This window comes from Equus przewalskii, chromosome 1, assembly GCF_037783145.1.
Source record: "Equus przewalskii isolate Varuska chromosome 1, EquPr2, whole genome shotgun sequence".
NCBI lineage: Eukaryota > Metazoa > Chordata > Mammalia > Perissodactyla > Equidae > Equus > Equus przewalskii.
The window spans coordinates 90,458,118-90,484,020 of NC_091831.1; the positions used below are offsets into that span (position 1 = coordinate 90,458,118).

Here is a 25,903-nt window from a genome sequence, read left to right on the forward strand (position 1 = left end):
GCTCAGAAGGACGAGTGAGTAATTAGACACAGGCTTGGCTAGCAGGGGAATCCTGAAAAAGTGGTTTAATCTGGTAGCCGGATAAAGAGTTAATGTGAACCTGGGGCTGTTGTCCGCTTTCCCGTGCTGTGACATCTGAGGAGGATTGAGTTGGTCCTCTGACGTCCATCTCAGCCTCAGGAATAGCCGGGGTTTCCCTGTGCAGCAGACTTCTATCTTTCTTAAGGACATTTAGTGCCATTTCCCTTTTTCTGTTGGTTACTTAAGGCCAAAAGCCAAATTTGCATTCAACACTTGAGAAAAACATACAAAACATACAAGATACGCAGAACGTATTGTGGGCATTAACGTTACCCATGGCTTTGTTTTATTTTTCTTCATCTTATTTTCCCATTTAATTTCTCACATTAAAAAATGTTGTGTTTGGGGCCGGCCTGGTGGCGCAGTGGTTAAGGGCGCACGTTCCGATTCGGCCGCCCAGGGTTCACCGGTTTGGATCCTGGGTACGGACATGGCACCGCTTGTCAAGCCATGCTGTGGTAGGCATCCCACATGTAAAGTAGAGGAAGATGGGCACGAATGTTAGCTCAGGGCCAGTCTTCCTCAGCTAAAGAAAAAGGAAAAAGAAAAAAAAAGTTGTGTTCTATTTTTTCACTCATTCTACAAATACTCACCAAACAGGGCCCATTTCAGGTGCTTGGGATGGAACAATGAAGAAAAGCAAGTCCTTGCTCTTACGGAGCTGACATTCTAGGGAGGAAAGACAGACCAAAGGAAAACGATGACAGCACTGGGTGTGTTAGGAGGCACGAGGACGGCTGCAGAGTGAACGTGGGCTGAGAGTCTGCCGTCACGGATGAGTGGTCTGGGGAGGCCCCTCAGCCGAGGGCACGTTTGAGCAGAGGAGGAAGGAGCTGCACGAGTGAGCTTCCAGGCTATTTTGGGGGAAGACGGATCTAGGCAGAAGGAACAGGAAGTGCAAAGGCCCTGAGCAGAAGACTGTGGGCGTGCTCCAGCACCAGCTGAGACTCCAGTTCACATTCAGGGAAGGACGCAAGGGGGCGACTTGGCAGGACCTGAGGTCAGAGAGAGATGAGAGCTAGAGCAGAGAGGACGTCTAGACTTGGGAAAGACTTTGGGTTTTGCTCTGAGGTTCCGAGCGAGGACTGACCTGATCTGACATTTATGACAAGAATCATTCTGGCTGCTGTGCCGACAATGGATGGCAGCAGGGCAAAGAGAGAGGCAGGAAGATCAAAAGGAGACAACAGAATGGTCCAGCCAGGAGATGCACTCGGGACGGGAGCAGCGGGGCTGTGGGCAGCGTGCAATTCTAGGCAGGTTTTGAAGGTGAGGCCAACAGGATGTGCTAAGAGGTTGGCTGTAGGGCGTGAAGCAAAGAGGGGAGATGAGGATGGCCGAGAAACTGGACGTGGCACTGAGGAGGGGCAGCATGGCCCAATGCAAAGGCTCCCATCACCGGTTGCACATTGGCATCATCTGGGGAGCTTGAAAAACCTACCAGCACCTGGTCCCCAATTCCCAGAGACTCTGTTTCCCTGGTCTGGGGTGGGGCCCCAGCACTGGCATCATTGGAAAGCTGGCCAGAGGAGAAGCCACTGGAAGGGTGCAAAGAGCACTGGTTCAGAGACAGACCACCCGGTTTCAAATCTCCCCTCTGTCCCTTCCTAGAAGGAGACTTTGGGTGAGCTGTCTACACCTTGAAGCCTCGGTATCCTCAACTGCAAATCAGGAGTAACAAAACCAACTCTCCGAGATTACAGCGAGGAACAGCACTGCATATAAGAAGTGCTAGCACGCAGCAGGTGTTCAAAAACGGTGGCTGCTCAATAGTTACTGCATAATTTTAGAATGAGTTGAGGTAGCCATAAATGTGGATAATAAGAGAGACTGCACGACGCTGTAACTTCCCCCGATTGGTTGGAGGATCCTACCGGCCCAGGACTACTTCCCCACCAATAGCCCAGGGCCACACGTCACTCCTAGGCCAGGGGACTCAGGCGCTGGAAGAAATCTCTCCCCAGACCCCCTCTAGGGAGCGGATGGTGTCAGGTGGTGCCCCATCCACCCTTCCCAGCCCAGTCACAGGACTTTCGATGCTGTTGGTGATGATCTCTACAAGTGATCTCTTCCTGTCCACACGGCGTAAGACCTAGGGGGACACCAAATAAACATACACATGCCACGGAGAGAAAGGCAAGGCGATCAAGCCTCAGCGAGCTTGAGGGGTCCCTCAGCCAAGGATGGTGATCAGGAATGGGTTGGGTCCCCATGGATGGCTCCCAATGGCTTTGAGGAGGAGCAGACTAGCTCCTTCGCAGCTCTTCTGCCTCCCAGCACCCTGACACCACTGCCAGCTCATACCCTTTGGGGACCCTTCTCCAGAAGGGAACTCTCAATGAATCTCCCTTCATCAGATGCCTTGTTCTCTCAAGCATATACGCTAATAACGATTTCTCAAAAATTCAAACATCAAAAATAAAAACCATGCTCACTAAAGCGATAGGAGTGGTGTCGAAATTCTAATTTAGGGAGTCTGCATCTCAAGTCTTCTGTGACAAAGCAACGACTTAAATTCTCTAGGGATCGGAGGTGTGGAGCCCGTGCAATAGTCATGCCTGCATGCAACCTCTCACGTCTGCCGCTGAGGAACAGCCCACTAGTCGCGACTCTGCAGATTCCCCAAAGCCGACCCCAATGAGCGTGGCAAAGATGGAATTTATCAAATCAATAGCCAAAGCATGGGGAAGGCAGGAATGGAGCCAGCTTCATAAATTAGCGGAACCCTGAGCTTGCTCTTCCTCTCACGGCTCCTTATGTTGGTTTTGTTCCCCCTCAGACTCACTTTTCACACGGACCACAGCGCTCGGCTGCTGAGAAAAGCAGGCCTCTCTCTTCCAGATCTCATTTGCAAAAATCCCCTAAGAGGACTTTGATTTCCTTGCCTTGGATCATATGTCCAATCCTTTTGGCCAGGAGGTCAACATCTGTCACCGTATGACAAAGAAAAGGGCTGAGCAGACAAAAGCAATCGATGTCCACTGTGCTTCCCCCAGTCACAGCTCATGTTTGCACAGTCCGTGGTCCCTGAAAACTTGGTCTCAAAACTGGTCTCTGGCTGTAGCGGCCACAGAAGTGTAAGGTCTGATCCAGTCTCATGAAAGTCCGAGCTTCCTGCATCTCTGTTCCACCCTCAGAGACGCAGGATTCCTTTCTGAAGCAGGCGTTAGTCTATGCAATTGAGGCATTTTTTAGAAAATTCTTGTCTAGAAGGTTGAATGTTTATCTAAACGATTGTTTCAGGTTATTACGGGATAACTAAAAGTCATCGCTGTGGGTCACGCTACAAGGCAACTTCCCTTGACTGATTCCAGACCAGCGCAGGGAGCACCTCCACCGTGAAAGCATCTATGATGATAACATGTTGTCCTTTACTGACTTCCACAAAGTCAGGTTTCCTTAGCCTTGGAAACCACAAACTTCCAAAAATGATGACCAAGGGAAGAGATGGACGAGGCTGGAGCAGTGTGGCATAGATGCCCCGTCTGCTCCTCTCCCTTCAAGCTGATAGGAAAGAGAGGAAGCCCAGAGGGATGGGGAGAAGCCTAAGGATTCTCCCTATGTCCTCCAATTTGCAGGGAAGTTGATCTGAGCAGACGATTGCACAGCCTGGGAAAACGTGCAAAGTCCTTCACCAGCAGGAGCCCTGACTTCCTGCCTCACCAGCTTTCCCCAGTGGAATAGGGACGATGTCTGAGGGCTGCCAGAACCATCTCCAGGGCTCAGAGCGGAGCTGGGGGAAGGACGCAAAGGCCAAAGACGGGTCTCCCACCTCCCAGGAAACAGACACCCCTCCTGCTCCCGTCCAGCAGACATCTTTCCAGATCAAGGTGGAGCCTGCCTTCCTGTAAGGCGGCCCAGGAACTCGGACATCTCTCCTCCCCACACTGTGCTGTCAGGCCGCAGGAAGGTGGGGACAGCGTGAGCTCTTCCCAGACTGCAGCTCCGATGGGAAGGACAACAGGCTCAGACAAGTTGGGAAGGGTGAAACATTGAGGAGAAAATAAAAGACTTATAAAGAATAAGCACCAAGGCCAATATTTTCACAGGTGAGTTCTTCCAACCTTTCAAAGAATGCGTCATTCCTTTCCAGGGCCGCGCGGACCTGCAAAGAACAGCACAAGACAGAAAACTTAGAGGGGCAAAATTCAAGTGACCTCGCTGACCACACAGGTGAGCAAAATGTGTGACAATGACCGACTGGAAATACTCGCGTGCACATGGGTGAGTGCTGGGCTCCCGGGGGACGGGAGAGCATGTCCAGTCTAAAGGTGACCACCAGCCTCCCCCCCAGACGGTCTTTCCACACAGAAAGGCAGCTCCACTGAGCCACCCTCGTTTTTCAAGAAAAGCTGGATTTTCACATTTACGCTCCCAGTTTTGAAATATTGATAGGCCAAAGAAAATTTGTCAACCACCTGGATACGGATCATAATCCACCAATTTTCTGATCCCCCCCCCCAGTGACAAATTATACTTATAAATATTGATGTAAAATTTAATTTAAAAGAGAACAAATAAGGTTTTTTTTATGACCAAGTGGGATCCATCCTTGGAATAAAAATGTAGTTGGGGTCAGCCCCGTGGCCGAGTGGTTAAGTTTGCACACTCCGCTTTGGCGGCCCAGGGTTTCGCAGGTTCGGATCCTGGGTGTGGACATAAGGCCACGCTGAGGCGGCGTCCCACATGCCACAACTAGAAGGACCCACAATTAAAATACACAACTATGTACTGGGGGGCTTTGGAGAGGGAAAAAAAGAGAAAAAAGAAGATTGGTAATAGATGTTAGCTCAGGTGCCAATCTTTAAAAAAAAAAAAGGTAGTTAAATATTAGGAAATCTATTAATGCATTATTTTAACAAATCAAAGGAGAGAAAGCACAAGAACATCCCAATAGGAACTTTGCAAACTCCAATATGTATTCTTGATTTTTAAAACAAAAATAACCCTCAGTAGAACAGAAGTGCTTAGATTTCCTAGACTGCTCAGGACTTTTGATTGCAAGAGATAAGACTCAAACTCTCTTAAGGGAAAACATAAAGGGATGCTTTCTTGACTCACGGGGCTGACAAGTCCAGGGGCAGCTTTGCTTCGGGCCCGGCGGGAACCGGAGTCTGACAGCTCAGCCCTGACCAGCCTGCCACCACTTCCCTCTGCTTCTCCTCTCACGTTGGCCTCATTCTCTGCAACTGCAGATGGCTTTCTCCTTGTAGCGAAGAAAGATGGTGGCAAGAAGCTCTGGTTTGACTCACACTTAAAGTTCGCGAGTAGCAGGAAAAAGAAAGAATGCCTCTCCCCACGGATCCAGCAGGAAAGTTCCAAGATGGACTCTGATTGGCTCAGCTTGGGCCACATGCATATACCTGGAAATCAGACATCTGATAAGAGATTTGTATCTAGAATACATAAAGAGCTCAAACTCAATAATAAAATGGAACACACACAAAAAAAACAATTAAAAACCGGGCAAAGGATCTGAATAGACATTTCCCCAAAGAAGACACACAAATAGCAAATAAGCACGTGAAAAGAGATTTAACATCGTTAGTCGTTGGGAAAATGAGAATCAAAGCCACAGTGAGACACTACTTCGCATCCACTAAAATAAAAAAGACAGATGATAAAACGTGCTGACAAAAATGTGGAGAATTTGAACCCTCATATGCCGCTGGTGGGAACATAAGATGGTGCAGCCACTTTGGAAAATAATTTGGCAGTTCCTCAAAAAGTTAAACTTAGAGTTACCATGTGACCCAGCGATTCCACTCCTGGGTGTGTGCCCAAGAGAAATGAAAACACGTGTCCACACAAACAGCTGTGCACGAGTGTTCACAGCAGCAGCATCCGTTATAGCCAGAAAGTGAGAACAGTCCACGCATCCTTCAACTGGTGGACGGACAAACAGAGTGGTCTGTCCATACCGTGGAATATTACTCAGCCATGAAAAGGAGTGAAGCACTGACTTATGCCACAACATGTGTGAACCTTGAGAACAGTCTGCTCAGCGAAAGAAGCAGACACATGAGGTCACATACTATATGATTCTGCTGTGTCCACAATAGGCGGAAAGCAGATTCACAGTTGCTTGGGGCTGAGGGCTGGGGGGGCGGGCAGGGAATGTGGGGGTTGTAGAGTGACGCTAACGGATCCAGAGTTTCATTTTGGAATGATGGAAATATTCTGGAATGAGTGGTAATGGCTGCACAACTTCATGAATAATAAAGCATACTGAATTAATTTACACTTTCAAAGGGTGAATTTTGTGGAATGTAAACAATATCTTCATAAGAATTAATTTTAAAGAATAGAATTTGATAAGGTGACTAGTTACCCAATTGATGCATAAAAATTAATAGCTTTTCTATGAAAATAATAGCCAACAATAAACCATAATGGATGATAATCTCCCACGTACCATAGCACCTAAAAAGATAAAACGTCTAGTAAAAAAACTAGGCAGGAATTACGTAGAAACTGTACAAAGAAACCTTCTAAAATACAAGTGAGTGGAAAGACATACCTTGCTCTTTGATTGAAAATTTTTATTTTTTCTTAGAGTAACATCTATAGTCACAAGCTTCCAAATACAATATAAAAACAATTATTTTGAAACTTAACCAGGAGTAAAATTTATCTGGGAAAACGCTCATGGAGAATAGCCAGTAATTTCTGAAGAAGCAGCGTAACAGAGGGGTAGAGAGTGGAAAGAACTGTCTCTAAAATATATTATCAAGCTATAATACTAAAACCACTAGTTTTACTAAAGAAGAAACAGATCAGTAGAAGAAAGGGCTCATAAACAGGCTTAATGACACAGAATTTAATTTATAATAAAGTTGGTTTTTCAAATTAGTGAGAAAAATAGAAATTAATCAATGATGTCACAATAACTGGAGTCTCTGGAGAAAACTGAGCTGAATGCCAACCTTTCTCCTTATAACAAAATAAACAACTGATGGATCAGAGTTTTAAACAAAAAATAAACCATGAGACTTAAAATAAGAGAATTGACTGACATTCTTGGAGCCATGAACACTAAGTCCAGAGACATAAAGAAAAAATAGCTGGTTAATATCATTACATTAAAGTGTTCAACTTTCATATAATAAAAAAACTTAAAAATAAAACCAAAATATATGACAAACTTGGGAAAACATTTAGAGCAAGTCTGAAATAGGGATCATTTTTTTCATTTTTGAAGAATGTACGAGAATCAGCAAGGAAAAGCCTGTTAATCTGATTGAAAAATGGGCAAAGCGTGTGAACAGACACTTCACAGAAAAATAGATACGAGTGACCAAATTAGCACGTGAAAGTGGTCCACCTCATTTGCAATTTTTTTTTTAAAGAAATTTTAAAAAACGGGATGCCATTTTCCACCAGATTTGCAAAAACGCCACTGCTCACAGAGGTTGAGCCCCTCGGCCGCACACACCGCTGTGAGCGCGTAAACGTGTTGACACGTTTCTCCTGAAACCACGCCTGTCGCACGGCTCAGAATCCGCCCTGCCATCACACAGACCACAGATCAGCACGACACGCGTGTGAGAACGCTCGTGGCAGTGCTGTCGGTGAGAGCAAAAAAAAAGGCAAAAGCAGGACGAAATAAACGGGAACTACCCATGGATCCAGCAGCAAGGAACAGACTCAATATGTCACACTGCGTTCTCCACCCACCGCCCTGATCCAGACTAGCATCACCGTGGCTGGAGTTTTCCGATGGCCTCTGCGTGGTTCTTTGTGCATCCTCTCTTGTCCTCCCACTTTGCCGAAGTCCGTGCCTCAGTCTGCAGCCAGAGACATCTTTTCAAAACGCGAATCTGATTGTTTTACACATACACATCCTGCTTGATATTCCTTCAAAGCTTTCCCGCTCCTCCAAGACAAACCCCAAACTTCTTACCACGGCCTGTGGGAGCTGCCGTGGTCTGGTCTACCTGCCCCTCCAGCCTTATCTTAGACCGAACTCCAGCCTCAGTTTCACTTACTCATTCTCACAATGCTACCTCCACCCCCGGACCTTTGCACATGCTGTTCCATCTGCTTGAAGGTTTTTATTTTTTTATTCTTCCATGTGTTTGTGTGTGTTTACATCTAAAATCATATTTTTCACTTTATGCTCTCCTGTAACTAAGAAAAAAAATAACTAAGAGATGTTATAAACAATCTTAAAGCAACAGCATTATTCCTATTGTCTGTTTGCCTTTTGCCCAAAGCAATCACATTCTGACATGATCTTGAATTATTTATTGTCCAGACAGCTAACTCTCCTTCTGCCCTTATTTACTGACCACCAATAGTGAAGGTGTCAGTTTGATAAAAGTCTTTCTCTCCATTTTCATTTTTCTAGGAAAGAAGCTCAGATTTGGCCAATGCCACACGTGTTAGCAGCTGAGGGGCAGAGACAAACCCCGTCGTGTAATCTGATGGAGCCTTTCTTCAGACTCTCCGATCAAACTCCAAGACATGCATCTCCTTCCTGGCTACTTTACCTGCAAAGCAAATTTCTGTAAATTGTACTATGGTTTCTTCTCGACAGTCTACCACCAGGAAAAAAAAGAGAGAGAGAGAGAAAGGGTACTAGATGTCACAAAAATCCTGTTTAATAGCTTGGCCAGTCTTCTTAAAATCACATATTTAAAGGAAACCTATAACCAGTCATCGAATTCGGGTACCACGTTGAAATGGGAAATAGTGCGACTGGAAGACCACTCTCCTGGAACTGATTCGTAGGGGAGGATAGAAGGACGGGATTTTTGGGGCCCTTTAAAAAATACCTTAAATTTCTCCCCTCCTCAAAGTCGATAAATTTACTTTAAAGTCAAGCTCTAAATGAGCTCTTTGTCTAACAGGGTCTGTCTTGGTCTCCACCGGGTGTCCTGGCATTTCTGGCTGGGGCCCCTGCAGGGAAGATGGCAGCCCATGGGGAGGGACTGCTCACGTCAACTGCCCACAACCTGCGGCTGCGGCCACCTTTGCACCAGAATAAAGAGGTGCATGCGAGGAAGAGATGTTGCTGTGGGGTGTTTGTCGTATTGGCGTCCTTTACAAATTCCTCGTGGAGAAACAGCCGGGGAAGCAGACTCTGGGCTAGGGGTTAAAAGCTTCATTAGCATGACTGATCCCACGAAGGATTCCTCTGGGAGCTGGTTGGGAGGTGCTCGTCCACAAGGATTCACCCGGCCAGACAGCCGAAAACCCTCGTGAGGGCAACAGCCGCGAGCCTGAGCCAGACCACAAGCCTCAGGGTAGGGAAACTGAGTCCACCTTCCCGCACAGACGAGGCAGCCACATGTGGACAATGGCCAGCCGCTTCCGAACCCCGAGGTCAGCAAAAGAGCAGCGACGTCCCGAGGTGTTTACTGCACAAAACAGCAAAACAGACACGGGGCAGGAGGTCGTTTCCAAGTAGGACCAAGTGCACAATTGCAAAAACAAACCGACTTCCAAAAATAATTTGTGAAAAATAACAGACTTGCGCTTCTCTGGGTTTCTCTCTGCCGACTGTGGAACAGAGAGGCTGGACCAGGAGCATGAGGGGCCCCAGGGCTCTGCTATCCTGCTGCTCTGTCAACGAGTCCGAGGGGCCCTCCTGAACCTCCGTCCAGAGCTGACACCAACCCTGTTCTCCGGCCGAGCTGCCCGAGGGACATGGACCGTCCCACACGAGCACGTCCGCAAGGCCACCTGGAGTACGTGTCTCCATTATCAGATGAAAACAGCCACCGCCGCAGGTTGTCGGCAGGTGACGTGGGAGCCCATCCACGCGGCTCTTCCCTGAAGGGCGCAGTCAGGGAACGTGCCCTCCCAGCACCGCGGGCCATCTTGGAAGCCGGGTCTTGGCTGCCACCCCCAGATACGAAGAGAGTGGAGCCTGAAGGAGAAGAGTAACTGGAAGCAGTAGGGGGTGATGGTAGAGAGGGCTGTTGAGAGTAACTTTGAAAGTCTTGACTATCTGACTAAGGGGGCAGACGCGGGCGTTCTGGGGGAAAGTTGGTTATAGAGCTTGGTGTCAGTTGGCTTTGGGAATAACGGGAAAGAGGAATTAAGATGTTTCCAGGAGGCCCGGCATCTCCAGCGGCAGCCCGAGCAGAGCCCAGCGTCCCCCGCCGTGTTCAGATCTGACCGGAGGCCATCGTGCCCGATGAGGGCAGCTTGTCCCTTTCCTGAATGTTCTCGTCCCCAGGGGATGCTCTGTCGCCACCCATGCCTAAGCTACATGAAGGCCCTTTGACACCCAGTGATGCCGGTCCAAGTGGGGAGTCATTTCACCCAGTGGGGCCCGGCTGTTCCAGCAGCGATACCCATGACTGAACGTAGCACGGGGCTGGGATCAGCTCATCCCTGAAGATTCACCCCCAAGCGGCCCAGGGCCTCCTCAGGGTGGTGGTCTCCGGAAGACTAAGGCCAACACCCGCTCCATGGCCAGTCTCGTGCGCAACAGTCAAATCACCGAGTTGACTGAGACAGATAACATCCCCTTCCCGTCAAGACACTGGCAGACCCCCTCGGACCCTGAGACTCATGTCAGGAATGGAACTCGAGACGTGCAGAAGGACGGGCTGGACAGCAGGAGTGCAAGTGTGACACTGCGAGCTTTCTTTGCAGCTTGTACTTGATTTTAAAAAAAAAAAATTCTATTTGCGAGAGTGTCCCTGAAGCCACGTGAGGGGGAAGCTTTGAAAAAGCTGCAATGGTCAATGGGTCCCCGTGATCTAGAGAGACTGCCTGGGCGGGCAACCTGTGCGCTGCAAGAGGGGCCTGTCGGGGGAGGCGAGGGCAAAGCCAGGCTGCAGTGCGGGGAGGAGAAAACAGGCAACGGGCGGGCAAGACTGAGGAGGAAGAAATTGGGGCCTTAGGAGTTGAGGCAGATGAGGCTTAGAGAGGATAAGACTGGACATTAGACAGACGTGGCCTGAGCCCTGAGCTGACCACATCCTGGGCACGTGATTCTGGACAAACCACGGCGCGCCATCAGGACCATCTCCAGCTATGGTTTCCAACGGTGCTCCGGGAACTTCATAAGCATAATCCACGCATGAGACGGGAGGACGACCGACCGTGAGCTGGGCGGGTGGGGGGTTGATCTGAGACCCCAAGGAAGGAAGAGAAGGTCTGAAGCAGCCACAGAGAGGCCTGCGTGTGGACGTGAGATCAGAGCAGCAACGAGAACCGGTCCTGCCGTCGCCGCTGCGTCCTGCTGTGGTCGTCACGTCGTCCTCTCCAGCGCTCACAGCCGTGTGTCTAGGGAAGAGCTTCTGCGCCCGATCAAGAGACAAGGAGGCAGAGAAGAAATTAGCCCACTTGTCCCGAACAACACGATTATTGAGGAGCGGAGACTTCTGGTTCCAAAGCCAGCCCTCCGTCTGACGCATCCTGCAGAGGCCCACTGCCAGCCGCCGCGTCTGCCGACGGCCCACTCACGGGGACAGGCCGGCCCGGCGGGTGACAGCATCAGAGTGAAAGCAACATCCGGGATGCAGGCCCAGACCAGCCCACGGAGAGGCCAGGAGCACCAGCTTCTGCATCCAGATTCACATACAAGGCAGGGACCTGCCAGGCATCTCGGTGAGTTCTTCACATTTCCAGCACTTGACACACTGCCTGGCGCGTGCGCTCAGGTCACAGGTGTTGGACTGCGGCTTACAGACATGGTGACAGAAGCTTGTGGCTGCAGGCGGGGAAGCCCCTGCTCAGTCAGAGGCCAGCTTCCACCACAGCCCCAGTGGGACCCTCGCGGCTCACCACCATGGCCATGCTCATTCCCAGCTCCTGGCCTTTACTGATGCAGTTGCCCCAACCTGGAAAGCCCTTCTTTGTCCTCTATTTGTCAACTAGAACCAAGATCAATCTCATTTCCTTCAGGAATCCCAGGCTCTAAGTTCAGGGGTTCGACGTGCCCCACGTGTGAATCCTACTGTGCTGTGTGATTTGGGGAAAGCTACTTACCCTCTCTGTCTCACTTTCCTCAACTCTCAAATGAGGATAATAGTCATGCATACCTTTTAGGATTGTTTCCGTTTAAATAAGATAATACACATGAAGCACGTAGATCGACAACAGAAACTTAGGAAATCCTCAATGTGTACATATTTCGACTGGATATTTTTCACCCACTGTCATGTCTACGAGTTCTCACACTCAGGATTTCGACATCTATCTGTCGCCCCCCCAGATCTGAGCTCTGCAGCCACATATCCGATTTTAGTAGAAACCTTCCTCCCACCAGACATCCCAAATGTTTCCTTATTCCTTCCCGTCCCCTCCGTGCCGACCACCGCCTCCCTCCATCAGGACTGTGCCGTTTTTTCCTGGGTTACGGCCACAAAGTCCTCCCAGCCAGGTTTGAACCGTTGAAATCCATCTTCCGTGTGCTCTGAACACTGTCTGGAATCCCAGATTCTGCCAGGGCCGAGCAGGCTACTCTCCTCCTTGTTCCACCTGCTCCTCCCGATTTCTCAGCTTTCTTGGGAGGTGGGTCCCCCAAGACCACTTCTGACCCTTAAAAGGTGAGTGCAAGGGGCCCGCGCCCCTCCAGACTTTGAAGAGCCCAGTCGTTCTTCCCCATCCGTGTGGCCACTGTGTTCCGGACGGCGCCAGCACCCGGCTCAGAGCCTCGCTCCCCCTGGATCCCTGAGCAAATGTGAGGAGCACAGCCCCTGACGGCCTCTGCTGGACAAGCGGTGTGAGCAGAAGGTGGACCTTTGCTGTGCGGGTCCCTGGGACGTGAGTCAGGGTTGACTCGTCACCACCGCATAACCTGGCCGGCGTGATGAATGCAGACCAGGCATTTTCTTGCAGAAAATCCTTAAATAGCTCCCTCATCACCCACTAGTCAGGGTGTAAACTCTTCACCATGACCTGCAACGCCCACTGCAGCCTGGCCCCCATCTACGCCTCTAACATGTCCAACATCAGTAGGTTTGCTTCTTGCTTCCAGGCCTGTGCTTCTGCCATCCCCTTACCCCGGCCACCCCTTCCACTCCTGCAGCCGATTCTTATTGACTTTTTAAAGATAAAACTCAGAGAATCACCCCCACCAGGAAGCCCTCCTTGATTTCCTCCCCAATCGAAGCTACATAAGGCGCCCGACATCTGGGTTCTCACATTACCCTGTCCACGCATCTATCTGTGCACTTGCCACCCTGGCTTACAGTCACCTGCATGTCTGTTCCCCTCCTCAGGTGAAGCCGGGGGCAGGGACTACATTTTATTTACCCCATAGGCCCCTCGCCTAGCAGAGTGTTTGAACCACAGCACACATTCGATGAATGCTGTGGACTGAGTTACACAGATGGGTTGTACCTGATGACGGCAGATTCGTAAAAACATATGTTGATGGGGCCTTTTTCGGTGCCAAAGAATAAAGACCCAAGGTGAGCCCTCGGAGGACGGGGCTGATGGCGGGACCATCAGCAGGTGGGGACCTCAGCAGTGCCGACCAGGCCAGACCTCGCTGAGCCTGGACCACCTTCAGAAAGCAGCCTTAATGCCACAGCCTCGCAGCCCGGATGTTGGAGAGATGCCCTAAAATAAAACAAAATGAGATGCGGGACAGTGGCACCACGCGATCCCACCTGCGTTTAAGTGTTTTAGGTTGTGTATAAAATCACGGAAGGAAATACAAGCAGCCGGTGTGGTTTTTAACTTTAATAACGAGGTTATTAAAGCTGGGTGGGTCCCGGGGAATGCCGGGATGGGCTGGCGGGACCATTTCATTTTTTGCTTTACACCGGTCTGTATTTGTAATTCTGAAATTTTCACCGTGAGTGTGTACAGCTTTCCGTTGACAAAAGCAGCTCGACTCCTTTCTTACCTCTCTGTGACTCATGATCTTTTTCTCGGGCTTTCCTCGCAGTGAACTGGACTCTGCTGCATCTGGAGATGACAGGCTGGGGGCGGCCTCCCACCTGGGAGGGGCCCCACCCCAGGAAAGGATGGCAGTGGGCGGCTCAGGTAAGAAAGGAAACCCTCTCTCCCCCTTAAGGAGACTCTCCTCCTTGTCCTCATTGCTGCTTCTCACACTGGCCATGAGGGGCCCAGATCAGGGTGTGCTCCTTGGGGAAAGGAGCCAACGAAGCGGCTCGGCCTTTATTTAGTTCCGGCTTAGACCCGAGGAGCCAGGAGAGTTCCCTGGCTCACATGTGGGCTTGAGCATCTCCCCTGGGCCAGCGGGTCCACAGAGGGATTTGCGTTCAGGGTCCTCGCTGAAAATAAAGGGGATGTGCCTGGCTTCGTTCTCTTTGCACAAATCTCCTAAAAGACTTGTAGGCACCGTAGACGGCATCGCTAACAGCCAGTGTCAGCTAGAGACTGTCCAGTCCAGCTAACTGTGCCAGACGCCTCCCGCTGGCCCTTCCGGATCTCCCCTCCACCCTTGCCCACCTCCCCAGCCCCCTCTGTGGCCAGGAGGCTGCCCGGTACGTGCCGCATCACTGTGCTCCCCGGCCCTCCGGCTTCCTGTTGGGTTTGGCCAGTGGAGGCCCCAGCAAGAGGGGGCAGGGTAAGGTCCGCGCGCTGGTCCTCCAGGTTTCTCCCTGTGACCCTGCCTTCCAGGAACCGTGTCTCTTGACCAAAAGTCCTTGCTCCTCTCGAAGCATCTTCTCTACAAGACTCTCTCCCTCCAAATTCCCGGAACTGGTCCCTGCCCTCGTCCCCCTGAGCTGCACACGCCCCAGGTCACAGCTCTGCTCCGCCAACCCCCATGCCTTTACCATCACCCTTTATGAAATCCTCCTCCAATCGTCCAAACTTGAGCGTGCCGTTCACTTCCTGTCGAGACTCTGCTTAAGAAAGTCTTTACCTACAAAAACACCTGGAGGGGTTTTTGTCTCTGGACTCTATGTAAAGGGCAAAGGCGTGTGTGGAAAATGGCGAAGACCGCTGTGAACTGAAAACTATGGAAAATAATATGCACAACTACGTCCGACCACCCGCACGAGCTTCTCCCCCGAAGGCGCAGGCAAAAGCCTGTACCCCATGTGGGATGGGGAGGGATTCTGGTCTAGCCCATGTGGTCGCCTGTGTGTCCCGCACCATCCCTGCCCCCCGAGATCTGGGACATCCCTTCTCGCCTCGGGACACTTATCGAGGACTCCCAGTCTTGGCTTCTGCTCTGCTCCATGTGCCTCATTAAATCAATCGATTTTCACAGGTTCTGCATCCTTGAAACATGAACTTAGTGACTCGAATGCCGGCTTCGCCACAAATGAATGGGCTGATTGATGTTTCTGTTCCATGTCTCCAACTTGAGCCCCATCGACGAGGTGTGACCGCTGCCTTAGGGCCAGGAGGGCACCCTAGCTGCCTTCTCCTGGTGGGGGGTGTGAGGGGATGAGGCGTCTCTGGCTGAGGTTCCTCGAAAGAAGCCCGGGGCCATTCCACTGCTCCTCTGCTCCCTGCCTAACACGGCGCGGGAGGAAAGAGGCCGGGCTAAATTCTGTCTGGAAGCTGGGAGTTCCTGCTGGCTATTTCTTTTAGAAACAGAGTTCTGCCCCCCTGTAGGTGAGAACCAAATTTCACGTAAGCAGTTTCCAAGACAGCTCTAGAAGAAAGGGACTCAAAACGTTCATCTTTTGGGGCGCCGGGGTCCCGAAAATGAAGAAATCTGAATTCCAGCCTGGCTCTGCCGCTGGTCTGCTCTGCAGCTCTTGAGGAGTCATTTGCCTTTTGAGGCCTCAGTGCTCCCTTTTGTAAAACGGGGGCAATTGAGCAGGAATGACTCTGGACTCTCCCAGACCCAGTATGAAAAGATCTAAAGTGACTTCTAAGGAGGACTAGATTCTTCTCTTTCAGGAGCCTGTGTCCATACAATGTCAGGCATCCCGGGGGCTCCGAACTCGGTCCTGGAATGGATGGCGGAATGGACCGTAGGGTCGGGCAGAGGTCATTTCTACCCCACAATTTCATGTAATCGGGGAGCTGCTGGGTCTCAGCCCCTCAGACTCGTCACGGCCCCCAGTGTCTGTCAGTTCCTCGTTGCCAAGCTCGGTCTTGACTTTGAGAGAAAGCCACGTCTCTCTTCACCCTGGGAGTTTTGACTCTCAAAGCTGCTCATGAAACATATCCAGACAAGGCTACGAATTAGCCACAGTGTCTCTGGTTCTGCACAAACGTTGAGAAGCCGTCCCCACTGGGTCTGCTACCCGGGATGCCAGGTCTGCCATGGCCGAGGGAGACGAGAAGCCCATCTTCCAGGCGCGGAGGCGCGGGATTGCATCTCTGGGGCTTGGAAAGCAAGGGCTCTGCGGCCCAAGGACGGGCGAGCTCGCCCCCTTTCTCAGGAAATGGGTGCAGCCCAGCTCCAAATTATTCCTCAGACGTTTTGTGCTGCGAAGGAAATGTCTTCTGATAGCGCAACGCTGTCGGTTTCCTGTTGTGAACCCAGGCTCTCTGGCTGGCCCGAGGAGGGACCGGAAGGGAAGGCGTGGTGATTCCTTGGAAGCTCTTGTTTAATAAGAACGCCGGCCGGAGGGCGTCCAGGACACGCCGAGCAGCCAGAGGGAAGGCGGGAGGCTGGGTGGAGGCCGGGCTCGGCGGGGAGGCGGCGGGAAGAGACAGGCCGTGGACTCTTGGCTTCCACACACGTTGGTGGAACAGCTCTGTGTGCTGGGCACTGTGCGGGCCTCGGGTATGCCAGCCAGCTGGGGCAGTGCCCTGCCTCCAAAGGGTGGTCTTAGGGGTGGAAACTGATGCAAAAATAAGATGATGAGGGCCCATATGGAGCCATCCTGGAGTACTGTGTATACGTGCTCTGTACCGCTGCACCTTGGACCAAGCTTCCAAGGTAGTCGTCGTGACCATTGAGCACAAAATATGTTTCAAGTGTTCTCCACGCATTCTCTCTCCTCTAATCGTTGCAATAAGCCTGTGATCGAGATCCTGCGAGCGGTGGAGAGGACGGAAGCTTCCTAAAGGTCACGGCTCCCAAGTGGCAGAGCTGGACGCCAGCATCCCTCTTGACAACCCTACCCCCATTCCACAGACTCCCTTCTGCAGTGTATTTGGGGGGACAGGGTTTGCCACGAGCCCCAAGCCTGGTCCTGAGTCCCCCTCTTGGCAGCATGCACCATCCTGCCTCTGTCCGCACAGCTGCTGGCGTCGCCATCTTCACAGCTGGTCCAGGCCCGGCCAGTCCGGGATTCTCCACGTCCATGAATGTTGTTCCTGCCATGCTGGGCTCCTGGGGGGTGATGTGGGGAAGTCAGACCTTCACCTGGAGACCCATTCCAGGGGCCCCCGCAACACCACCCCACAAGACTGCAACAGTGAGGCTCATTTCACTGAAGTGTCTGGGTAACTAAGGGAATTAAAATGTAGAGGAGGAAATGTCCAATGGCTCACAGCATAGAAATGTCCCCACCATCCAAAAGAAAATCTCCTCTCCCAGGAAGGGAAGAACTATGAGGGGTGCTGGGTTGTGGGCTCACCCCGTTCCCAGGCTTGCTTCCCTCTGGGTTTGCTCTTCTCACTTCTCCTCCACGCTTCCAATCCTCATGTGCTACCCACCAGGATTGCTGGCTTTGCCCGGCAATCTGTGCCCCCTTCCCCTCTCACTAGCGAGTCTCGGCACCTACAGACAAGGGCAGAGGATGGAACCGAGGCCTGAGGCCCCCAGTGCTATGCTGCTCTTCCTTAGAGCACAGATCCCTGCCTCTCTGGGCTTGTGCACCTGCGCATCGCATTGGACTGCTGGCTGGGAAACAACCATCTCTGTCTAATCAAAATAATGACCACTCTTCAGTGTTATTTCTTAACCCTTAGTGCATTGCATGCCTGTGTTCATTCGAATATTTATGAGATTTCAAATAAGTGTTTACCGAAGGCCAAACGTTGCTCCGGGCCCTAAGGGTCCCGGACGAGAATTAATAGAATGTTCCCATCTGCCAGCAGGTGGTTCTCAGTCTAACCGGGGCACTGCTGGCAGTTGACCTCATAGGTTGACCCACCCCACTCCCCTCCCTTCACCTTCCTCTGTCGTAGAGATTAGGGAGGTAAATCCGTGTTCATCTACCCACGCCTCTAGCTAGAAATGGCTGTGTAACACAGTTCAAGTCAGTGAAATGTAGACAAAAGTCTGTTGAAAGGTGTTCTGGAAAAACTTTCGCTATTCCATGAAAAGGACAGACACAGATACAACTTTTTTGCCTCCTGTCTGGAATGCAGACACGATGCAGCAGCCACCTTGTGACAAAGCGGTGACAAGCCAGACACTATAGATGGAAGAATAATATAGAAGGTCTCAGTGTTCCTGATGACATGGTTGAGTGCATTTCCCAGCTGCGAACTGCCTGCTTTTGCATATTTTTTATGAGAATAATAATCCCCACTTGTCTAGGCCACTGTTTGTAGTCAGGACTCTGTCATTTGAATACACTCCTAACATATACCTACAGGAGCAACAACAGCTATGCAAGACGTGCTGTATTAAGAGGCAAGAAAAACAAGCTAGAGGAGCAAAGAAGAGGAATGCCCCCAGAAGGAGCCAATCTTGACGGAGCAACAGGACTTTTTCAGACGCACAAAGGTAAGAAGGACACTCCATGCAGGGGGAACAGCATGTGCAAAGGCACAGACGTAGTAAGAACACAGCAAGAGAAAGAGCAGAAATTGGAGTGCAGATTAAGAGCGAGAGAGACGGAGCCGGCGAGAGAGAGACAGAGGCACGATCAGAAATCAGTTTAGATTTTTTTCTTTGGAGCAATAGAGGAATCCTTGAAAGCTTTAAAGCAGGAAGATAAAGAGGCGTTTGAAAAGATAACTCTGCCAGGATGGTATATAATGGATAAAAGAAAGAATATAGGAAAGCGTGGAGGCTGCTGGGAGATTATCGGAATCTTACAGACCTGAACTAAGGCAATGGTCACTGGGCCCAAAGGAAGGAAAGGATTTGTAAAATCAATGTTGGAATCTAATCTAAAACTGCGAACACCTATACACGCACACGGGAATGCATACAAACCTGGTGGAAACTGAACACGGTCTGCAGTCTAGTCAACGGCAGTACCACTGTCAGCCAGCGTCCCGGTTTTGACCTTGCACTGCAGTCACGTAAGATGCCACCACGGGGGGAAGCTGGGTGAGGGATACACAGCTCTTTATGGACTATTTTAGCAGCTTCCTGCGAGTCTGTAATTATTTCAGAACAGGTTTTCAAAGTTTTAAAAGTTTTCCATAAGAATCTAGGCTTTTAACAGAAAACAACGTAGGGAGGAACAGAAGTCAAAGCTCAACGCCAAACGGACAAGAGAGCGGCGTTTATGACGTGCTGGGGGCAAATCAAAACTAGGATCTTGAGGGCCAGCCCAGTGGCCCAGCGGTTAAGTTCACACGTTCTGCTTCTCAGTGGCCCGGGGTTCGCTGGTTCGGATCCCGGGTGTGGACATGGCACCACTTGGTACAGCATGCTGTGGTAGGCATCCCACATATAAAGTAGAGGAAGATGGGCATGGATATTAGTCCAGGGCCAGGCTTCCTCAGCAAAAAGAGGAGGATTGGCAGTAGTTAACTCAGGGCTAATCTTCCTCAAGAAAAAAAAAATTAGGATCTCGAGAATGGAGGAGACAGCTCGAAAGAACTAACAGTAAGCAAGGCGATAGTTGCAATAATGGAATTGTCTTTTGAGATGGCTTTTGATTTAAATCGTTTTCTTAATGTAAAAATATAAGTCTTTAGAGACAAGATGGATGTTGTAAAAGTAATTATTACATACATACGTAAATAAATAAACGCTGGATTACCTTTCCTTTTGCTCTTCTGACTCCTGGGCCAATGTGCACTCCCGCGGGCTGGTGGTCTCTGTATCCCTTTGTTGAGAATGAATGTTCTCTTTGGCCATCCACCTCTAGCAGCAGGCCCGAGGTCATCAGGGCCCAGAAGCCTGTGCCCTAAGCCGCCGGAGTGATGGTCCCCTTGGCCCCTTCTCGGGGCTCTAAAGGACTCTCCACAAGCTCCAGAGCTGCCCCAAGACCCAGGTGCCCCTTCTTTCTGCCTTGTCCAATAACACCACCTGCACAAACCAGGAGCCACGCTGGCCCTTGGCCATCAGTGTTCTCCCACTAGCCCGACCCCACATCCCTTTGATTCCTCTCACTGTCTCGTTTCTGATCTTCCATTGCCCCCGACCTCCCAAACACAATGAGCATCGTCCAATGACCCCATCCTGTGATTTCAGATTGGAAGCGATCATTTCAAGAAAACATTCCCTAAACTGTGTTTTATAAAATACTAGAGTCCTGTGAGATATGAACAGGTAGCCTAAAAAAAAAAAAAAAAAAGTTCCACTCTTAAATGGAGTAAGGCAAAGTTAAATCGGGTTATTATTCCCGTAAATCATCACAGAGTTTTTAATAAGCTACTATTTATTGTAGATATTGTGCCCAAAACTAATTCGAGGACCTTCATTTGCGGAAATCCTAGTTCCGTTACTCAGAATTTTAGACATTTATAGAACCATAGTTTGGAGAAATGTTGTGCCAGGGTGAGGTGTCCCCAGGGAGTCACAGATCCCTCTACTCTAGCCCTTCCTTTCCCGGCCATATTCCCAAGCCTTGCTGGCAAAGGGAGAATGGCTGCATTCCAGGATTAAGAGTTCAGTTCCTTCTGTGCAAGGAAAGGAGAAGGAAGCCGCCCAGTGCCTTGAAGGGCTGGCATGGAGACCGTGAACGCACAGGGGAGACAGACAGGAGGGAGGCTGAGGAGGTGGAAAGCGGGCAGATGCTCTTTCGCTTCCCTCAGATACAAAAGCCTCTGGTTATTACAGATGCCTCTGCTCACCCGGGTTGCTGATATTTCACAGTAAGAACAGAGTAGGTGGGAAGCGGGGAAAACTGGAAATGGGGCAGGAGAGGCACACCGGGCTAAATATAGTCATGTCTTCTGGGTGATCTTCTATTTCAGCCTCTCCCGCTCACCCTCCCGTGCTCTTCCTCTCTCTCTCTCTCTCTGCCAATTACCCTAATGCTATTTGATTCTATTTCCTCCGCCAAAGCTGTCTTCTTAAGCCCCACAAAACTTCACTTATCTCACATTTAGGACGCGCTTTGAAACACCTTAGCAAAAACAAAACAAAGCAAAACAAGAAAGGAAAAATGTTCACAGTCGTCGAAGTTCGGCGATAGGGGTTCATCACACAACATCTTGCATTTTTAAAAGCTTCCTCGATAAAGTAAAGAAACAAAACCGACAGGTTGTTTGCCCCACTGTGGGAATAGGCTCGCCCGGCAGTCAGAGTTCCTACGAGAAGTTACAAGACAAAACAAAATTCGTAATGCAAAAGAAACAAAAGCCGAAGAAACAAAAAGCCCAAATATGCAGAAGGTCTTGGCGGTAATCATAGAACCTTAAAGTTCAGAGTCCTGATGGGTCCTGATCAGCACCCAGCACTGCGCCTGCCTCCACACCAGCCCACGACATGAGCTCAGGATGGACGACCAGAAACCGCCACCTGACACAGGGCTCCTGAGGTCTGGTGTGCCTTTAAGCCTTAGTCATATCCGAAGCATAAATAAAGAGTGCAAACCTACCCAAGAAAATCACTTGAATTTTCAGTTATTCAAGTTTCTTTTAGACCTTTTTAATTTTGCGAATTGGGAACAATAACATTTTAAATTTTTTTTTTCAGTCAATTCTTACAGGTGAGAACAATCATTTTTTTAAAATTTCTAATTAAAAAATGTATTGTTGAAAATTCGCAAATTCAATAAGAGTAAATGAAATTTAAATAATCACATTTTAAAAGGACCTCTTTTGTGAGTTTAATTTATACTCCTGGAGTTAGAGAAGTTTAGAACTGCACGAAGCCTTCTGGATCACTAGGCCGCATGTCTCAAGTGCAACCAACAGTAATATGTCGTGGGCTTTGCGGGCCTGGACCTGGTTCTTAAAGGGCTAGGATGTTCCCAGGTCACGCCTGGCCCTGCTCCGGATCCTCTCACACCTGCGTCTGTCTCCACCTGCCTCCTCTCTACCAACCCCATTTAAGGATTAGACCCTGGCTGTGTTTGGGGTCAAGAGGGGGATGGAGGCCCCGGTTTAACGCTCAAATTTCACCTTTTTGCCCATCTTTCTCTCCTTTGAGCACCAAAGGGCTTTTTACACTGTTTCTCCCTGACCGTCATTTCCCACTCTCTTTTCCCCGCCCCGTGAACTGTTCTGTATCTGTCCTCGCCTTCCTATGGGCAAACAAGCCTCATGGTTTTGCCTCAATGGTTACAAAAGGCTCCAAGGAAGGAGAAACAGCCAATAATCAACAAGAGAGAAATGGCGCATTTTAAGCTAACGTATTTTCCCTTTCTCCCCTTTTGCGTCCGAGAGGACAGCCTTTGCCATCCTCCTAGTCCAGCGGTTCTGAAATGTCGCTGTGCACGCCGGTCAAGAGGGCTGCTTGACACAGAGGCTGAGTCCTGGGCCCTTCTGTGGGACCAGGGGGGTCCCCGTGGCCACAGGTGGAGAGACTGGCTTACTCCCACCCTCTGCCCATCTTCTCCCCTCCCTCCACCGGCTGAAGAGCCCCAGGAAATGAAGTGCATTTGGACATGTGAAGAGTGTGTGCATCATGGTGAACAGTGCTGTCTTTGGAGTTAGAGAGAGCGGGTGTGGACCCTGATCCTAAGACCGATGTCCTCAACTATCAAAATGGGTTACCAGGGTTCCCTCCTCGTCAGACTGTGATGAGCATTCACGAAAACAATCCACACAGCACGCTGATTGGCACTTGGTCCGTCCTCAAGAAGAATAAGCCATTTCAATTTCTAAGTGCGTGTAGACTCCCAATAATATCGATTTTATTTCCCGGCTGTTCATTAGCCATCACCTTCGTAGACTCATGGAGAAATGTGCCAGAAGTTAATTCATTCCCTGTTAGAGAGTTTCTGGATCCCCCCCTTTTCTGCTCCCTTTATTAAAAGAACTCAGAGCAACGTTGACCGTTTCTCGTTTCTAACCTGACCCCTCCCCTTCCCCCTCCCGTTGCCCTCGATTTCTGGGAGATCCCTAAAGCAGCCTCTGCCTCCACAGCTGCAGTTCCTCTCAGGCCATTGGAATTTAATTCATCTGAGCCCAAAGGCTTGACTCCAATTAAAGCAGCTACACACTCTCTTCCTTCCCCGTCAGTACCTTTATTCATTCATTCAACAAACATTCTTGAGCAAGAGCACTATGCCAGGGCAGTGTCAGTTTGATGCTGGCAAGACCAAGCCGGTAGTCGAACGTCTTAAACCTCAGTTCCCTTTGCGTGCCCTTTGTCTCAGCCTTTTTAGATTAAAGAGGATTCCTCTTGCTGTGGAAAATGGACTCAAAGCAGGAGCTGAGCAGTTCTGCTTCCTCTTTGTCCCCTGGTCATTTTGTCATTTCCTCCAAAAAGAGGGCCTTTCCTTGTCTTGTGCTTCTTCTCCATCTAAGCAGAGCCTCAAAGGCCCCTTCTGAGGAGGTCAGCGTTTCCCCCAAGCCTCCGCTCCTCCCAGATTCTCCTTCTGCATGGGACCCTGCTTCATCTTGTGTCGATGATCCGAGGCCGTGCCCGGGGAGAGCTCCTGAGCAGCCCCACGGGTTTCCTCATGTACCTCTCTCCCTTTCCTGTCTTGCTGTGAAGAACTTTGGTCAGGATAAGCCAGTTTTTGCTGCGGGAGCAAACGCCACCTGTGTCTTAAAGCAACACCGAATGGTAGTTTGATTTGGGGTCACTCAGCCAACGATGACTCAGCAAAACAGGCTGGCAGAGGCGCGTCACCCTCGACGGCCCCCCTGGGACATGGGCCCTGCTCCTCCAACGTGGTGGGAGGGGAGCCCTCGAGGGTCTCAGGCCAGCAGGTAAATGCTGGAGCAGGGGCACGAGGCCCCTCACTTCCACGCCAGACCGAGGGCCAGAACTCGCCACGTGGCTCCATCGAGAAGGGAGGACCAGAAAGGAGAGGGCAGATCTGAGTGAGCACCAGAAGTTCACAGGCTGAGTCACGATCACACGATTCGAATCTCGTGTTTCAGACCCTCCAAGTCCCGAGGCAGCACGGATCCTTCGAGATCCTCTGGCCCTAGGATCACACCTATTTCTTGCTGACTCTTCTGCTCTAAAATCTGTGTTCTACATCCAAGGAGTCTCGGGCTTTCCCTTCTCCACTCCTTACCCTCACTGGAGATCCTCGGTGAGAAACTCCAGCTGTTCTGACCTTATTCCTGAACGCTCTTCTGAGCAACCTGAGGGGAATTTGATTCGAGCGAGAAGGCCCCATTGGGGACAATGAGAAGACGAGAATTTGGGGCTAGAAAGAGAAGTGAAGCACGAGGCAGGGAGCTGAAGGAATGGAGACAAAAAAACAGACTAAGGAAAAGAAAGCGTGGCCCTGGGGCACTGCCTCGATGCTCAGAGGGGGTCCCTCACCAGCTGCCCCTGCGTCGCCTGGCTCAGCCCCACCCCAGACCTGCCGAGTCAGAATCTGCACTTTAACCTGATCCCCAGGGTGCCATGCGCACAGCAGTTTGAGAAGCCCTGCGTCAGAGCACGTCAGCACACACCTGTCGGGAGGGAAGACCCGGCCGGAAAAGATCTTTGGAACCCGTGAGAAGTGGCAGAGGGAATTCAGCAAGCCCGTATCTTAAAGGCACAGGTTTTACACAGTCACATCCAGGGTGGAGACTGTGACGGTGCTGGTGGTATCATAGGCATAGTTGCAGCCGCAAAGCACAAGGAATTTACAAGCATCTTCTTCCAACCGAGGAGGAAAAAGATTCTAGAAAGGTTTTACCGAGTAAGGGATAATAAATGAGAACTAATTATCTAGGACTTACCACGACTGGTGCGAGGTGGGCTGAGTGTCACTGCTGTCCTCCTGACCTAGCATCTCATTTTAGTAAAAGTGCGATAGTAGACTGGCTTTCCAAGATCCGCTTGCATCCTCAGCCCGTATGTGCTCTTTTTCCGTCAGTGTAAATTCCCACTGCAGGGGTCAGGGTCCAACCATCCCTCTTGCCACCCCTGATAGAGGATGAAGAGATGGCAGCGTTTGGTTTGTGACTTCCAAATTCCCAGCTTCCTTATTGCCGACTCTCCGAATCCCCTCCTCTGGACCACACGGGTGGCCCTCGTCTCCCAACCACCACCCTTCTTCACTTTAAGAGGTCACAACCCCCAAACGCACAGACTGTTCTTCCCCATTTCCCTGGGCGTTGGGTATTTTCTAAGGGCATCTAGAGAGGCGTCCAAGCTGTGGGTAATCAGGAACAAATCCCACATGAAAAGACTCATTTCACAGGCAGACTGACCTCACTCAGAGGAAGGGCTCGTCCCCTGCACTTCTGATCTGCCAGCTTGTCTCACCGTTCAGTCTGAAGAACGACTTCGTATTGTCATAGATCTAGACATAAACACAGACCACAAACACGTATATACTCGTTTATTCACACGTGGATATAGACTATCTGTGTTCCACCACGTCAACTATAAGTGGTTGTGTCGCTCATCATAGGGAAAGAGCCATCGCTCAGTGAGAACGAAGCCAACACACCAAACGATGCGGGAGAATGGAGAGCAAGTTCCCCAAGCATTCAAGGCTCCAAGATTTGATGACCCCAGAGGCTGAGCCACCTGTCTGCGTCTTGACTCAGCCGTTCCTTAGAAACCATGAGCGAACCCCTTTTTGTACAAGCTAGTGCTAGCCGGGTTTCGGTTGCTTGGAACCAAGAGACCAAAGCCATTCTCCAAGGCCTCCCCTCTGGATAGGCCCTCAGCCTAACGTGACAGGCTGGTACACTGGAACATCTTAAACACGGTGGAAATAGAGGTGGGACTTGTTGCAGCCATGCTATGATGCTAGTACCGGAATTCACC

The 25,903-nt window shown here is 50.4% G+C and overlaps 2 long non-coding RNA genes across 2 annotated transcripts; one reads left to right on the forward strand and one right to left on the reverse strand.

Moving 5' to 3' along the window:
* Positions 1-334: 334 nt before the first annotated feature.
* On the reverse strand, positions 335-5,444 carry LOC139082994 (uncharacterized). The gene is made up of 3 exons (XR_011539426.1): positions 5,143-5,444; positions 2,867-4,186; positions 335-607 (listed from the first exon to the last, which is right to left on the reverse strand). It is a non-coding gene; the product is annotated as an uncharacterized lncRNA (long non-coding RNA).
* Positions 5,445-8,437: 2,993 nt separating this feature from the next.
* Positions 8,438-19,824, forward strand: LOC139082993 (uncharacterized). Its single transcript, XR_011539425.1, has 3 exons — positions 8,438-11,649; positions 13,940-14,037; positions 15,236-19,824. It is a non-coding gene; the product is annotated as an uncharacterized lncRNA (long non-coding RNA).
* Positions 19,825-25,903: the final 6,079 nt, after the last annotated feature.